The following is a 17,873-nucleotide window of genomic DNA, read 5'->3' on the forward strand; positions in this document are numbered from 1 at the left end:
CTGTGGCCCACAGACAGTGGGAAAAGGAGCAAGAAGCAGTCAGAAGCTGATAGGAACCAGGCAGGAGAGTGGACATACGAGCCACCAGGGCAAGAGGCACAGTGGAGGGAGCACGGAGCTGCCTGGCTTCAGCCCAACTGGAGGACAAAAGAGAGAAGGGGCTTCTGCAGGTGTGCCATTGCTTCTGGGTGTTGCCAGAAGCTCCCCATGCTCCAAGTCAGCAATCAGAAGCTGGTGTTAAATGCCAATTAAGTAAACGCCGAGTCAAGGCTGCTTGGCTCCCAACAATTTCTTCACTACTGGATTATACTCACTCATACCTATGTTTGTTAAACCCTGTACGTGTAACATGCAACAGAAACCCACTGAAAGCATCATTAATTCACTGCGTAAATATGAAAGCAATGAACACACATTCAAAGCCATAGTTCTAGCACACATCAGATCACTGAAGCAGTTAAGGTGTCCTTGATACTTACTACATGTGAAAAACCCCACACAACTACAGTGAGAAGACAGTATCTCCAATGTAACTGTCCAGGCACATCAACACTGTGCGACTGAAATTTTACAGAGTATAAATTTTGCAATGCATAATAAGGAATAAGGACAGTATTTTAGTCATTACACTTTATTAAGCACAGTTTGAATATTTTATTAAATAAATGAAATTTAAAATTACTGATTAAGCTTGCTCTTCTTTGAATAGGACACAGCACAGAAATGCACCCCTGAAATGTGAGACGATGACCCAAACGTTGTCAAACAGGCTCTCAGCCTACACGTTATGCTTCATGTATGTACAAGTATTATCTGACTCTCACACTCTGGAGAAGATAGGCCCAAGTTATAAGCCACGGTTTCTGTCTCATTTTATATTCAAAGACAGTATGTCTGAACCCTTCAAGCCTCTTGGGGAATTGTGTCTTGGAATTCCATGCCTTTACTGCAGGCATGAGCAGTAAGAGCAGAGCGATGTAGTTGTCAGATAACTAGCTCTCGTCTCGTACCCTTCCTCATCTTAACATGCTATTAGACACACTGGTTTTTTGCAGACTCAAGACCTGGCTGTCCTTATGAGCTCCTACATGCTGCCAGCATAACCTCCCCTCTGCATTTTTTCAACTAACCAGGAGATACCTTAAATAGCAAAATACTGACATTGAAGAAAACCAATTTGTCATTCTCTGCCTGACAAGCCACTCTGTGTATTATTTCGATTGTGCATTTTTTTTGTTGTTTTAACGAGTAAAGTTATTAAATCACCTTCAGAGGCTTTGCAGAGGTTTCTGATTTTAAGCTAAATTAACACTGACCACAAGAAATTATTAACACTGCAAACTACAAACTTTAAATGGCAGAGCTATGCCAGCTGTGTATCAACCTCGTGTCCATAGCTATGTGTGGAGCTTTAAAAATATTTGGATATACTTAAAACAAACCTTAACATACTCAGATTACTTTTTGCTTAGCTGGAGTTATGAGGGATAATGTAGTAACCAGAACAAACCATGCAAGGGAAAGAAAATATCCAATTCTGCAGAAAGGGCACTTGAAATTGCAACACTTTGCTCAAAGCTGGATAGCACTGTTAAAATGCTCCTCCTGTATGCCAATCAAATATATGACCTAGAGCATGCCAACACTGGAAGTTTTTACTTTGAACCCCTAATATCAATCTGCATGGAAATTGCCTCATCACTAAGTTTTAGTTTTATTTTTGAAAATATTCAAAGCTGTTAAAAGATTTCATTGCTTAACATGCTTCTGTTGTATTTGATCAAGAAAGTTGTTGTTTTTTTAAATTACCACCACTGCACAACGTTAAGTGGTTAAATATCAGAACATGAAAGTGTTCTGATACAATTTTTTCTGTGCCTTGAAAGTCAAAGGAGAAATCAATTACAGAGAAGTTTCAGCAATTATGATTCATACCAAGAAAAATGCAAATGGCTACCTTCAGCTTTATTCAGGCAGACTTGTGAAGATTAAGTTCAGAGCCCTTAAAATTATTTCAGTGACAAAAAAAAAAAAAAGTGTCCACTGTTTTCTATTTTTCATTAAAACCAGTTTTCAACTACAGCAGCCCACCACTGAGCAAATCCTACAGCCTTGCAAATTCAGTTCCACCAAGCGGCAAGGTACTGCAGAAGAGATTTCAAACTACAGACTCAAGAGTATGAGCGTTCAATAATAATATAGACTTAACTTTCCCTAAGCCAAAATTTTACCATGCCAGAATTTCTGAAATACAGTTTGGGGATTGGTTTTCCTCCTGCATCCCATCTTCTCTGTAACAACCAATGAACTTCAGGTTATGGAGTGTTAAGCATCATAGTAGTTACAGGAAAATGCCTGTAGAGATTACATGGAGTGCTAAGCAGAGGCAAGGAGTCATTTTTTGCCTTTCCAACCTGGTATTGAAGCCGTGCTTGCTGCTAAAGAATACCTCCATGAATTTAAATGTCATTAAAAGGAAAGTATGTTACTCCTGGAAGTGTTTCAACAACAACACATTTTCGTAAGTATTCTTAACTAAAAATTGTGCGTTTTCTTTTACTTTTTTGGATGACAGAGCTCTTCATTTCAGACACAAGATACTGTCTGAATACAGTGATACTTCCTGTGTTCTTAAGTAGGGAATACATCTCTTAAATTACTTAATACAGTGCAAGGTACTTCCTCCTACATCACTTTGCTAAGCCTACGCAAAAGGCCAAAACAGGGCCTTCAACACAGATTAAGACAGAAAAGAGGTGTATTAAGCAGTTTCCTAATACAAAAGCACTGTTAAATTTCATTACAAGTTTTAAATGATGGAAAGGTTAAATATAGTAAGTGTCATCCATGGTATTCTATACTCTTTAAAAATAGAGCCTGTGATGTTTTTAAATACCATCCTGTATTAAAAAAGGAAATCTAAACAAGGAATTAAATGATTGCATGCATACAGTTGCCACAAACTGTCAAAAGTATCAGAGTACATAATACAAAATAAACAAAGGTTCTGTGAATTGTATCATATTCCCAGTCCTTCCAAAAATTCAGATATCCATTTCAGATAAAACTTTGATGAACTTGCCTAATGAAGAGATAATGCTTACATGTTTCTTCTCACACAAAGCAACTCCAGTTTCAACAATTTTTTTAAAACTCAACAGTATTAGTATTTACATCCAGAAACGAAAGAGACCAAAAGACCACTGTAGTTAAGAATTCAAAACCATGTATACTAAAAAGCTACTGAAATGTACATTTTAAAAGTACATTTGAAGTTCTCAAACAATAGATAAAACCATTTAAAAAGTATTTTTCTCTTGTAGAGGTCAGCTTTAATTTTGTGTTAAGAAAACCAAACACCAATGCCAAGCTCTGAAATGCATTTAAATTAACCTGCAAGACAACCATTAGGTGTTCTGAGCAAATTTTAGAGCATCTAGCAGCCAAAAAGCTTAATTTTCTTCTGTAATTTCCCTCAACAGTGTATGTGATGCATATATGGCATAAAAGGAACTGTGTAATTGATATTTATTAACGGACATTATAATTTGTTTAATAAAGAATCTGATTTAACTCTTATTTAGCACTTGGATTTTAGGCTAAAGTATTTAACATAGGCTTCTAAACTCGCACATTACCGCTAAAATTAAAAAAAAAAAAAAATCTTAAGATTAGGAGAAATCTGAACTCATTGCAAAAATTAGCTGGATACAAAAGCTCAGCTATTTCATTCCATCCAACTGGAGGGAAAAAACCCTCATCTGTTTGTACACTATATTCTAAAAATTAGTATCTTCAATTTAGATTAGTTTGATACGCTATCCAGAGTTGTATCTCATTTCCTGGACCAACAGCACTTCTTGGCAAATTAATTCTCCCTATTGAAATCATTATTAGCAACATTTCCTTTAGGATTCTTCTGTAGAAGAAAATGGCAAAATTAGTAACACATCTGAAGCTGAAATCAAGGTGACCTTGACACAAGAAAAAAAAAAAAAAGTAGTTGTTAAATCACACGAAAAGTCCCAAATCATACACATTCTTTCTTTACTTCTAGACATTGTAGAATATGTATCATAGTACTAATATCTGTACAATAGTGAAACAATGACTTTGGATATTGTATGGATATTAATCTGTAACCACTGAAGGGAGAAAACTGTTTCCCAAGTTCTCTTCTCCAGATTTTCAGACAATTTCTGTATCGACTGCTCTTAGAAAAGAAGTCTTTGTAAAATAATTTTAAAGTACTGTAATTAGGCTAAAAGACAATTTTTAAAAAAGGATATCAAGATTATGAGAAGTAAGATGAAGATTGTATTAAGTTGTTTTGCACACAGACTAACTCATCTTGGCTTTAATCACAAACTTAGGAGGTGTGCTGTCCTGTTGAGTACTACCTGCAGAACCTTCAGGTAACAAGGGAAAACACAGGACAAAGTACACTTGGTAGTACCCTTCACTGACATTAGGTACAGAATGTAACCATAAAACATTAAAACAAGTAAAACATCCTCCTGTTTCTGTTGAGATGCACAAAAGAGAAGAAACATAAAGAGAACAATTTCACACTAGACTTTTTGGTCACAAATCACCTGTGTTGCAGGTTTAAAGTCTGAAACACTATTATAGAAGAAATTTCCCATTCTAAGGACATACTTCTTGAATTTTAGACCCAGAAAAGGACTGTAAGGTACCGAGAGCCCTAAGACCTAGGTACTATGCTATCTAGCATAATATTAAGTGGTTGTCCTCCAAATAAAGAAAAAAAATTAAAAGATTCTTTAAGAGCCTCAAGTCTTTCTGGTCACGGAAAAATCCGCATTATCATTATCTTCACTGAAGAAAAAAAGCATATCAGAATTGGCTTAGAGTAAATTTTGCCAGAAAACCTGAAGAACTCAAGACCATTTAGCAATTAAAATCACTTGAAAGATCAAAGAGTGTGTGTATATATATATTTTTTTTATCTTATTTTTTACATCAGAGGTTTCCATTATTTACGTTTGAGTGATTAAAATGTTAAAGTGCAGGAAAAAATTCAATTTAATTAGAAGCATTTGCCCTTTTCTAACGTTCACTTCTGCAGTGCCTGTGACATCACCTACTAATTTACATGTCCTGTCAAAGTCTCCTAAAATGAAATTAACCTTAATATTTTGGCATCCTGCACAAATAAATAAAATTGAAATAAATATGCCTTTAAGTTTGTTTCAAAGGAGCAAGAAGGGAGAACAGGACCACATGCCTTCAACTTGCTAATTCCAATCAGTAAGCATTTAGTTAGCAAGAAAGCTTTAAAGTGCCCACATACTTTAAAAACAAATAAATAACCCCTGAGTCAGTGGAATGAGATGGCTAGTAATACCTAAAGCATACACACTTAATATTTAGTTCAAGTAGAATTTTACAATGATGCAAAAAGAAGGATAGTGCAGAGGAATACTATTGATGTATTCTCCACCCAAGAAAACATGAAACAGCATTTACATCTACACTGCCAAAGTAGCTGCAGAGAAAAGTGGCATGTATAGAATTTCTAAAATGGCATATAATTAAGAAGAAAAACAGAATATTGCAAGAAGCACTGCCTCAGACATTAAAACTTTCAGAAGGTAAAAGGTGCCATGATACTTACCTGACCACACAAGTACCACAAAACATGAACACTGCTGCACATGAAGACAGAAAACCCCACAGAAATACATAAATAAGAAGTAATACAATAACCATTCTGGAAAAGAGATATGTTTTAGAAAGCAGACTATTTCAGTCCAGAACCATCATTTCAAACATGATGAAACACACTCTTACATTCAAACAAACATTGCAAAATACCACATTCACTTGGCCAAAAATACTTCCACATCAGCTACGACACAGCATAGTAAATTTCTGGTAGGAAAAAAAGCAGTTTGGCAAGTCATTTGATCGACTGTTTGCAAAATACATACCTTAAAACACATGCCTTAATTCACTTGCATTTTTTCCAAATACGAAGTTCAGCAACAGAACTGCACGGAGAGCGGCAGTACCTGCACAGCTCTGCCTGACCACCATTTCCACAAACAGAATTCTCTCATCAGAGCGTACGTCATCATTTCCTGTGAGCTGATGAAAACCTTGCAGCTCAAGCTAAGGTCATTTTTCCACACACACACACTGCAGCACCCAAACCAACACAGGGTTTTTCAGTCACACACATTTCTAATGGTTCTGTATAGCTACATATATATATAAAGTTCAATATCCAAGTATACTATAATCTTTACAAAAGACCACAGGTAGCCTATACTAAAGGAAGGTATTTTTACTCATACACTGGCTTTGGTGGAGAACAGTGTTTTTAAATACCTCAGTGAAACACACAGGCACATTTTGCAGATGCATCGCTTAGGAAACAGCTGTGTTATTTTGGTGTTTCACAGTCAAAAGTTTTATTTTTCCATCTCAGGAAATATGGGACTGTAATATTAATTAATGAAATATCGATGTGCATTGAACAGCAGCATATCTAAACCCTTAAATCAAGATGAAATAAGCTAGTCTTGAACCCGAAGGTTACATTAAAGAGTTACTGTTCTTTACTTCAGGAAAGAACCAATTCAGAGACCTTATTTGAACTAAATCTAGCCCTGAGACTGTCTCTAACAGTCATACGTTTCCAGAGACTAAATATGTGCATTAACAACATGTCAGCATACTCTGCCTTCTATTCTGAGGGAGATACAGATGATTATGCTTGGCAGAAACTAGCAAGACTGATTGGGGCAGGGGAAGCTAGTTGCATGGGTGGAATCAGCTGAACCTGTGCACTCAAGTATTAGTTAATTCTTCTGTCTCTTTTTTGAGATGTAAATAAAACCAAGGAAAAAGGTGAAAAGATTGTTTTCTCGCCACGGAGGATGTAAGAGAAACAAACAAAAATAGGCCTTCCCATACAGTGCCTCATAAGGACATTACTGAAGATGACCTAGACCTAGTAAAATAAATGAAGTTTCTCAGACCATAACGTGCTCATATTATACTTAATTGAAAACAGTACAGAGGCATCACGTTTCCACACAGAACTCCTTAGGGCTGAATGGATTATTTTCTATTAGACAAAACCACCAGCTCCCTAGGATACTTAACACACATACAGTAACAGAAGTATCCTGTAACATAGAAATGTTTTGCTAGTATAGCTTTTGTTCAAGGGACCAGCATAAGCTAGTACAGAACTGTACCCCAGGATCCTTGCTAAAGCAGAAATTAAATAACCACCCCATAACTGTTGGTTATGAACCAGCTCTAAACAGTAGTTTCAATTATTACTAATTCCTTCTGCAGCCATTATCCCATCATAGCACTGCTGAAAAAAAACAGGTCAAATTATCATGCAACATTCCTCAATTCTCAAAATACATTCAATGGTAGTTTAGTATTTGGAGAAAACACTATCAATGTAAAAATTCTATTGAAGATAGCCTTACAATTTAAAAGCAACATTTGCAGCTGTGATCACTGTCAGATGAACTTTATACATCACTTCAGCAGTGTAATTTCTGGAACCGATACAGAATTTACAGACCTCTGGAGAATGCAGTTCGTAAACGTAGAAGTCAAACAACAGGCACACTTAGCTTTGACTATCCTTCTTTCCAGCAAGTTAAATAACCAATTATTCTTTTAGAAACAATACAAGATCTGTTCAAGTGTTTCAAAATCAATGCTATACTGTAACAGTACAAAAGACCATGTGACAGTATTTCATATTTCAGATTAAGTAAGATTAATTCAGATTTTAAAGCAAACTGAATACAGCTTCTAAAGAACAGTTAGGAGCATTTGAGTTGGTCACTTGTGTTAAGGTGAAGGAGAAGGTTGCTCAATACTTAGTTTCATTAACATGGCCACTGAAAAAAAAACACGCTTGAATTCTGTTTAAGCAGATTTTCAGCTCGGTGAATCCAAGGTAAACTTTAGCCAGGACTCCTCATGTTTCTAGGCAATTTAATTTTCTGGTCCTGGAACAGTAATTACTGCAACAAGGACAGAAGACCTTTACTTACCACTTAGTAATCTATACAACATGGGCTGCTGACCTAGTAGAATTAAATATTCCCTAAAACACTTCACTTTTTTTAAAATAAATATAACAAACCGGTTCCTTATCATGTACTAAACTCACTGGTCTAAGCCACCCGGAAGTATCACTCAAGTATTAAGGTCACAGATCTCATTTTATGGTCTTCCTTGTACACATAATTTGACAAGCTAAACTAGAAGTTCATTTTGTCTGCCTGTGTGATGCGGTGGGGTTTTTTTGGGGGTTGTTTTTTTGTTTTGTTTTTGTTTTTTTTTTTTTAATCACTCCCAGTACATTTAAACCTACTTGAACCCTAACGCTATTGAAAGCCTAAAGTTTTCAGTGTGCAAAAAAACATGGTGCTGCTTTAACACAGGCATATGAGATCAAGGTTAGGCAAAAAAGGTGGAAGTTTTTCTTTGGTTCTCAAGGTTTCATTAATCTTATTAAGCGTTTAGGAAAAAAACAACCCCACAGAATAGCCAGTCTCCCTTATGATTTTCAGAGATCTAGATACTTTTATATAGCTCTCAAACACAAAAATCACTCATATATAGAATCCCTAAATGCAGCAATGTGAAACAAATGCTTAATTTGGTCAACTAATCTCAGAAAGACTAGTCTTTTCTACCCTTCTCCGGCTTTTCAGGAAAAGGAAAGGTTTTTATGCCATTTTCAATTAATGCTTGACTGAAGGACAAGTAGGTCAGCCATCAACTCCACAATCTAAATTGGACTGAAGTTCAAGGAAATTGGGACAAGAGGCCCCATTAGCTATCCATTCTTGCACTTGCAATTACCACTGTTTTCATTCAATAAGTCCGTGCCATCACTGACCACAGAGCATTTAAACAGCAGCCTTTAGCCAGCATCTCAGCAACAATTAAAAGACAGAAAGAAGAGAGGTAAAGAACACAAAGTTCAATTTAGCACTCAATCAGAAAAACACTAGTGTTAAAAATTCAAGATTGCAAGACCACTTTTTAAAATATATATGGTCCAGATTCAAAGTTGATCAGCGTTGAATCAGTGTCTTAGTAAAAGCACATAATATACAACTTCCTTTTTTCATCATACATGCTGCTTAATAACTTCAGCATTTGAAATGGTTCCAGTGATTCTCAAGACCAGAATCAATTGCTACTAAAGGTAGAATTATATGCCTTTTTTGGTTTATGAACTAAACCTAAATTTGCATGTCAGGAACCTCTACACTCACAAACTAGGGGTATGACAGTGATAACAGCTGAGAAAAGCAGGCACAAATAGCTTCAGAATGAAGCGATCAAATTTCTTAAGCTATTTAGTCTACTGCAAATCATTCTACACATTGTAATCAAACTGAAAAACTGCGTAACATTAGACTCCAGAAAGTCTGGAGTCATTACATTCAAATGCAACATCCCATTTTAAATTAAAATAGAAATCAATTGGTATTTTTGCATGATGCATAGTAACATGAAGTAATGAGAACAGAAAATGTTAGTATCATGGAATAAAATCATTCTGGAATTAAAATATCAAACTTGCACACACTCAAAAGGAATAGCTTAAGCCAGATTTCTAAAATGTGCTTTGGGCATAAAATCTATGCACACACACATGTATGAAAACAGCCAGGAATGGAAGATAACTCTCCTCAGCACTACAGAGTTTTTGTGCCATTAGCCTAAAGCGGTATTTAGCACATTGGGAATTTTCAGCAGTCATAAAAGGTGCTACCCAGGGTCCACCTTCAATTCAAGATTTTACTGACTAGCTAGTGATCTTGTGCTTATGAATTCTGCTTGAATGTCTAATAGATTGCACACCATATTTGTCTTTCAAGATTTGAACGCACTGTATTCGAGCTGACAACTAGGATGGTATCACCATGCTTACTTCCAAGCATAAGGAAGGGGCGGGGGACAGTGACATACAGACAGAACTGCACCATGACATTATAAATGCAGGGCTCTGTGTCATTGGTCACACTGATGTCTCAGACAGTGTTCTAGAATAGTTTGGGGTTACTGAAATGAGTCACCTATCTACATATGACTACAGTGACAAAGCCACATCCCCATATGGCTCATCAGTTAAGAGCCTGAGCAGCAAAGGAATCAAAAAAAGAAAGACTGAATGGTTCAACAGCTGAAACAGCTGTTAGTTGAAGGCCTCAATTATACAGAAATGCCTTAAAGGTGTCACTGAAAGTAAGAATTCTATTTGACCAAGGACTACCCAGGAACAAGAAAATCAAGCCATGTGCTTACTCAATGAATAACAAATTTCACATTTAACTACTTTTACCATGTGGTAGTGGGAAGACTAAAAGTACTATATAAGATTTTAAAATACTGCAGAAAAAAGCTTAGACAAATAAAGTCAACAAAGAAAACATGAAAAAAATGTATATACAAAGTATATTATTTACAAAAATTACGAGTAACAATGATCTTTTTCATAATCATACTCAGTGTCACAGGTCAAGTTAATAACATTTCAGCTGAGAACACCTGTGAAACTTCAGTACAGGCATTTTCATCTTCTGGTTCTGAAGGCTTAAAACCTTAATGTAATCAACTGATATAGACAGCATTAGAAAAGGTAAGCCTGCATCTAAAAAAATCTCCCAAAACTTCTTCCTTTCTTGTTTCTGCACACCATTCTTCAATTTTCATGACTTCAGAATACAAGGGCTTTACTGGAGGGGCAGGCATTCTCCTTTTAGTACCTAGCATAAATCAGAGGCAAACTGTGATCTGCCCAAAAACATACCAAATCCAGGAGGCTTTAGACTGACAAAAGCCCAACCAGACCCACAAAGCTCATGTCAGCTCCAGTAATAAACAGGACACATGGTGACTCCTCAGTCATTCATTGTAAGCTTTCTTGGGAAGGCCAGAAGTTTCTCTAACCTACTAAGAGAACCCCTCTAGTAACTACAGCTACGACCTAGGTAACTTTTCATTGTTTTTAATAGAGGCAGCTCAATAGCTGAAGTGTCGGTAACCTTCACACAACCAAGTCAGGTCTCTGACCACTGTTGTTTTAGAGTGATCAAATGTCCTTACTCCAAAAGCTTAAGGGTACAAAGCACTCAAAAGAATAAATTTCAAATATGTTTTTTAAAATATACTGTGGCAGATATGCATTTTGATTTGCTAAGGTTATTTCAGAAGGTTCAAATAATTGTTTCAGACATATGCATACATAAAAAAGAAACAACACAAACCCAAACGAAACAAACAAAAAAACAAAACAACAACAACAAAAAAACCCAACAACCCAACACTAAAATCACAAGAGTGATCCTGTGTCTAGCTGGAAGGTTTTTCTTGCTATTGAATATTACTGACTGCTGGTACAACCACCCGAATGGTACACACACACACATATACTCCCGTACCAAAGTTTCCCTCTATCCTTTTGTAACATGGAGGCTATCCTCACAGCAGAAATAGGAATACTGGTATCTCTGTTTAACCTGAAATTCAGTTTATACTGAAAGAACCCATACAACGCTCCATACCTGAAAAATAATAGGTGCTTCACTGCGGCAAAATATCTGTGTATTTGATGCATCAGAGCCACCCAAAAAAAAAAGAAAAACAGGCATTGTACTTAAAATATAATTGTATTTTACCACGTCTAAAAATAGTATTAGTAAAGAATGTGGTATATCAAGTATTCAAGAGCTTAATAAGTTTAAGCTGATTCCTCAGTGTGCATTTATTCTGTCCCTTGCAATTTATGAAACTGAAAATGAAATTATGTTCAACTAACACCTTCAAACCAATGGCTTACCTTTTCCCCTCATAACTGCTGCAAGGAAATTGAATATTCAGTATGTTTCATAGGAAGAGAAACAGTTTCATTACCTCGTTTACATTTGCCACACTATCTTAAAAAGCCTGTAGCCATAATTCCAACCCAAACAAAGGAAACAAAGGCAGCTAATGTTTACTGATGCCTTCAGGGACTGGTAACACTTCAGCATTGGAAATCAGATAATCAATGAGCTAGTCAACTGTTCGTTAGACACAGGACAGTTTGTTTTCAACAGGAAAGAAATCCCTTTCCTTTCAGCTTCCCAGAAAATAAAGGTAAGATCTATTCACATTTTTAATGCTGTATTTTAATGGAAGTCAATGCAATAATTTTTTAGATTGGCAAAAGATGAGGATTATAGTGAGGGTCACAGGGATCCTGAAAACAAGATCAAGTCCTTGGAGCTGATGAGGCTGGACTACCCCATGTCAAGTAGGTCTTCAAAGCCACACTTTGGTACAGTGATCAGGCCCCATAAGAAATACTTCCGCCAAGTATCTGTTGATTTATAATAGTCACAAAATCACAGAACAGGACAGGTTAGAAGGGAACTCACAAGATCAGCTAGTCTAACCTTTCGTGGGAATGGCAGCCTGGATGAGATTATCTAGCATCCTGTCCAGTCACATCTTGAACATCTCCAGTGAGGGAGACTCTACAATCTGTATCTATCAATTCACAAGACATTTTCAATCATTCAACTCCCAAAGGGCAAGAACACAAACACCAGAGCACCATTCTCACAGCCAGTTACATTTCATTTGCTTGTTTACCTCCTGCACACACAGACACAATTGTAGTACATTTTTATTTTTTTCTTATGCTGAAGTAGAAGGCAACACAGTTGAATCTTGCCACCAAAGCCCTTAACTAATCCTATGAACTACAAATTCTAATATCTGAAGAAAAGTCTAACGGTAACATAATATTTTTCTGGTACAACACAAAATTTAAGCTATACCTATTTCATGTAATGATATAGGTTTCCATTATAGTCCATCTTGCATAACGTAAATCACAAATACACAAGTAATAATAGCTTGAAAGAATGCTCACTTGGTACACGCATACTCAACAACATAGTCTTTGTCCTGGGCTTGTTACATCCCAGTATAACAATCCAATTCTTATGATATGAATATACTTTTATTGTAACATCCCCTGGCACTAGGCTTGTTCTCTTTATTACTGCCTCCCTCAGTATTTGCATTGTCATCTCATATTACCCTCACACAATTATTAAATATTCAATTATCCAAGCTTGTGCTTAATGCTGCTTTGAGAGCACAGGCAATCCAACATTACAATTCTTCACACAAATCACAAGAATGTGCAGAGTCAGTAATGATCAATGCCCAACTACATTCCCCAAAAAAGATAAAATTCTAAATCCAAAATATTTGTCTTACATTTCTACCACCAGCATCTAAAACTCCTTTGAAAGGAAGGCAACTATTCTTTCAGAAATGTTTGTGTGTTTATTTTTACACAAACTGAAGAATTCAAGTGACAATAAACCAGTCTAAGTCTAGTCAATATTTGTTAAGACTATAGTATCCACCTATAGTTCAGCTTAGAGAGCTTTTTGCAAAGGAAGCTACAGTAATTGACACAAAAATCTTCTGTTGGCCTTCACCCTGAGGCTCTGAATAACAAACCCTGGAAACATATATATATATATAACAAATAACTGGAACAATTTAGAATCGCAATGTAAGAAGTGTTATGTGATACCAGAAGAGTCCTAAGGGTTTTTCTAAGTTCTCCCTGGTTGCTTATATGAGAATACATGAACTATATCCCTACAGCACTCATCAAATAAAGAAGTTTCTAAAGATAGCTTTTTCAACCTAAAATACTGCAGCATCAAAGAAGGCCATTCAAACATGTTTAGTGCTGACTCACAGCTTTGACTAAGTCCTAGCAAAATTAACATTGAAATTTGTTTTACTAACTCCACATGATTCCAATTGACAGACTTAAGTCAAAATGCAACACTGCTGTCCATTTTCTAGTGTCTGGGTAAGGTAAGACTCAGGAGAAGCTAGCACCAAAGTAAGTAGGATAGGGAGAAAGGTGGGAAAAAAGTCATAATAATGTCACTGACACAAACTAATCATAATGCAATGCTATAGAAAGGTTTCTTTTAGCTGTGTGAAAAACTTCTGGCTCAAGGTCAAAGATACGCAAGTACAAATCCAGCACTTTTGTCTGTAAGTTAAAGGCACTGGAAGCTTACCCAAATTCTGAAAAACTCTAAACTCATCTTTTACAGTCCTCTGGTTTGGGTTTTTCAACAGTAATATTCCAAGAATTTATTTAACAATTTCAGGATCTGGATGCAAGTTACCATCTGAATTCATTCAGCTTAGCACAGATGACCAGTAATTCTACAGCAAGTTTAAAATCCTAAACAAAATCAGAAGCAATCCAGCAACAAGTTTTTAAGTAGGTAACTTCCCACTTAAATACTGAAGCAAGTTTCAGTAGGCTAGCTTTAGACAAAACTTTAGGATGTTCCATTTTCTTTTTATGCATTTGACATATGTATGCCAAATCTCTACTTGTACTTGTCTTTCATGCAAGATAATGATTTATTTTTTTTCTTAAAAGAGGAAAACATTCATAAAGAGAGTTAGCCAATAGGAAATGATTTTAAAATGTCTTTTTAAGCTTATGTAGTTAGATTTCCAGCATCCCTTTCAGTATGCACAGCTACATAAAGCAGTTAAGCACTTGAAAATGGGCAATGGCAAAACGCAGGGAAGATGTGACTTGCATTCCTTCCTCTTTTAGGGCAGATACTATAGCCAGACTGAGATTTTTCGCAGTACTCCAAATTTAAAACTTGCCCGCTGGCTCTGATGTAAATGCCTAGGTGCAATATGCTATTCTTTGTACATTCCAATAATTCTCATGAGCCAACACAGCTGCCTAACTAGAGAAAGTAGCTCAGATTTAATTCATTCTGGAAGACAGACCCATGCTCTGAAGAACAACGCAGAGATTCCTGGAGGACTGTAATTATTTTAAAACACACATCCTCTTATTATATAAATGAACAGGACAGGCAACAATTAACCCGCAACAGGTATGAGGTAGTGCTCCCTGTTTAGAAATTTTAGACTACTGGTAAGTAACAGCTATAGCTTTACTACTACTTGTATTTGAGGGGATGAGTCAACCACAACCTTATTCACACACATACCAAACCATCAGGAGCCCCACATAAGTGTCTAATACTAAAAAAAGAAACAACCCAAAAAAAACACCACACAACCAAGCCAACACAAAAATAACAAAACAAAAACTGGGAGAGCTATCACAACAGTGAAAGCCATTTAACAACAGCTCTAAGTTTTACTGACTTCTCCCCATTTGCAGGCTAAATGCTGCCTAAGTCAATTGCTGTTACATTGTGAAGTGTTTCAAAAGATCTTTATCAAGGCTTTTTTTCTGAAATGAGATTATAACTTTGCTCTCTTAACTGTTCACTGCAATAAAAATTGAAAGATTCATGTGATACATTTTTCCTTGACAAATTCAAAACACATTTTTAGAGAAGCATGTTTGTAAAATCTTCAGCTTTAAAAAGTCAATTTGCACAACTTTTCACAGTATTTTTCCTACCTAATAAACTGCATTCTAGTGAATATGCTAGCCAAATCAAATACTTTACAGAAGCCTGAAAATTAAAAATCTCATAGAAACTCTATAAACTTCAAGTTTTATTTTCACTATTAACGTTATTCACCACGCAGAAAAATAATCTCACTAGACATCAATCATACCAGGACAGCATTACTCATTCAAAAAGGGTAGTATTTTATCCATATGTATGAAAGTACATAAACACTGCAAATGCAAAAATACATAAAACTGCACAACCAACACTCCTTTAGATGTACCTGAAAACATCAAAACTTGTTCAACTCTTACATATTTCCCTGATATACAGTAAGATCTCTTGGAAACAGCATAAAAACTCAACGCGATTAGCATAAAACTAGTGATTTTGTTCAGCAATACATTGATAGGCATTACATGCTAAATTTAGAACAGTTTGTCCTTAAGTACATAAGTGTATCTGCAATACCTAATAACGCATAGAAGCAAAGGTGCCTCCTATGTATCTGCAAGAAAGGGGAGGAAGGAAAGAGGGCAGAAATATTAAAGATCTTCAATTGCAGTTTTAGTTTTTCCACAGGGCTACTAAAAAAACCCAGCTAACTGGATTTTTGGAGAAAGTGAGACTACATCACATTTTATTAGACCGATAAAAATCTAAAGCAAAGGAGCTATAGGTTGTCTTGCATAACCTAAAATAAATCCACAGTTCATGTATATTTGTTTTATCTATTTGCATGTATCAGTTACTGAACTGCTTGTTACTGACTTGACAACGATTAAAATTGCACAGCACAGATTTTATTCATGATGCTCAACCAACTCACAGGATTTACATTCTACAAGAAACTATGTAATAGCCTGATCTAAACCAAGTGCTAAAAATATAGTAATTAGATACAGGCTAGACCCACATATTGTTCTTTGATGCAGATATGCTACAAGCCAAAGCATATAAGCAGCTGCTTATATGCTATTTTGGACAAAGGATTTATTAACCAAATTCAAACCTCATTTCATATCAATTCTAAGGTTCACGTACACATCCTTTGAAATTATGGACTGTCCCTTCATCTCAAATTTGTGTTCAGAAACAGAAATAACGGATTTAGTCCTACTTCAATGAACAGACAAGACGTTCATGATATCAAGTGAATGAACTTTCATCTTTCCCAGTGCTGAGAACAATTAAACAAAAGCTCAAAGTGTTCTGCAATACTGCTCAGTTTGCTTGCTTGGAAAGATGTTCTCTGCTAGCCGATCCGTGCACCTGCTTCAAGAAAACATCAGGTGGAACAGCACTTGCTGAGAATAACCAAGACAGCAGACTGGGCAGTCCCATAGAACAAAAGTAACAGGAGGATCAAACTAATTCTATTCAATTTTTTTTTTTCCTCCCACAAAAATAAGGACAAAAAAACCTAAAAAAAAAAAAAAAACCCCCACCCAAAACCCAAATAGGTTACAATAAGGCAGGGAAGCACTTTTTCCAGTATAGAAAACAAGAGAGTTGGCATGGGGTTTTGTGTATACCTAGATTTTTCCCTTGTTTTAAACAAACAAAAAACATTCTTAAAAAAAAAATTATTCTTGCCACAAGATTGAACCAATTTTGGAAATTAAGTATTGAGCTGGAATTCAAAGCTAGTTCTTCAAAACCTGATTTAACAATCAAGTATTAACAGATTAAATCTTCTGCTTGAAGTTTCAAAAAATTATTTAGCATTCACTTTTTTAAAAAATACATATATTCTTATATAATGAAATATTTATATCAGCGTGACTTACAAGTGAGTATTCTAGAAGTCAAAAGGCAAAGACTTTTGGCTCCTTTCTACCTGGAACTTGTTCAAATTGGAGAAGTACTTCAATTCTGTCTTCTGGTCCTTCCACACTAAAATATTTTAAGCAAAAAATCAAGAAAAAATAGCAAGTTTATCTTTAAGTGTATTAATTCAGGATAATTTGATACTTATTACCTGTTCAGCCGTGCATTTGAAATTGGTAAAAATCAAGAAACCTAAGTTTAAGCTCATCTTCAATTCCCTTAATTGTAACAGTTTAAGTGTACAGCCTCTAGGCAATGTATTAAATCTCTCTCAGGTGTATTTCAGCAGCTCACACTGCACAGCTTCAGCTGCTAGGATGTTGCATTTATATGCACTCCGTTTTCCATACTTCATTACATCCTGACCATCTTTGGCATACATGGGATTATAAAAGCACTTACAGAAAGACTTGTTTACATTCAACATTCACCTTACAGCTCAACTTTATAGAAATTATTAACTGTCCTGCTCATCTCAATACCTAGCCTGATCACTTTATTATGGTATGAATTTGTTCTGCTGACACAGATTTA

At 35.8% G+C, this 17,873-nt stretch overlaps 1 protein-coding gene across 5 annotated transcripts in view; it reads right to left on the bottom strand.

The window, feature by feature from the left end:
- PACSIN2 (protein kinase C and casein kinase substrate in neurons 2) overlaps positions 1 to 17,873 on the bottom strand; it is a 64,225-nt gene that overhangs the window by 37,613 nt on the left and 8,739 nt on the right. The window contains exon 2 of one of the 5 annotated variants that reach the window (XM_055807953.1): positions 17,300 to 17,405. The exons of 3 other annotated variants lie outside the window; for them this stretch is intronic. The gene's annotated coding sequence lies outside the window, so the exon portion shown is untranslated. Of the gene's footprint in view, positions 1 to 5,954; positions 6,067 to 17,299; positions 17,406 to 17,873 lie in introns of those variants that run through there. One more of the 5 variants, XM_055807954.1, reaches the window with a different exon arrangement.

The sequence above is a fragment of the Falco peregrinus genome, chromosome 6, assembly GCF_023634155.1.
Source record: "Falco peregrinus isolate bFalPer1 chromosome 6, bFalPer1.pri, whole genome shotgun sequence".
Lineage (NCBI taxonomy): Eukaryota > Metazoa > Chordata > Aves > Falconiformes > Falconidae > Falco > Falco peregrinus.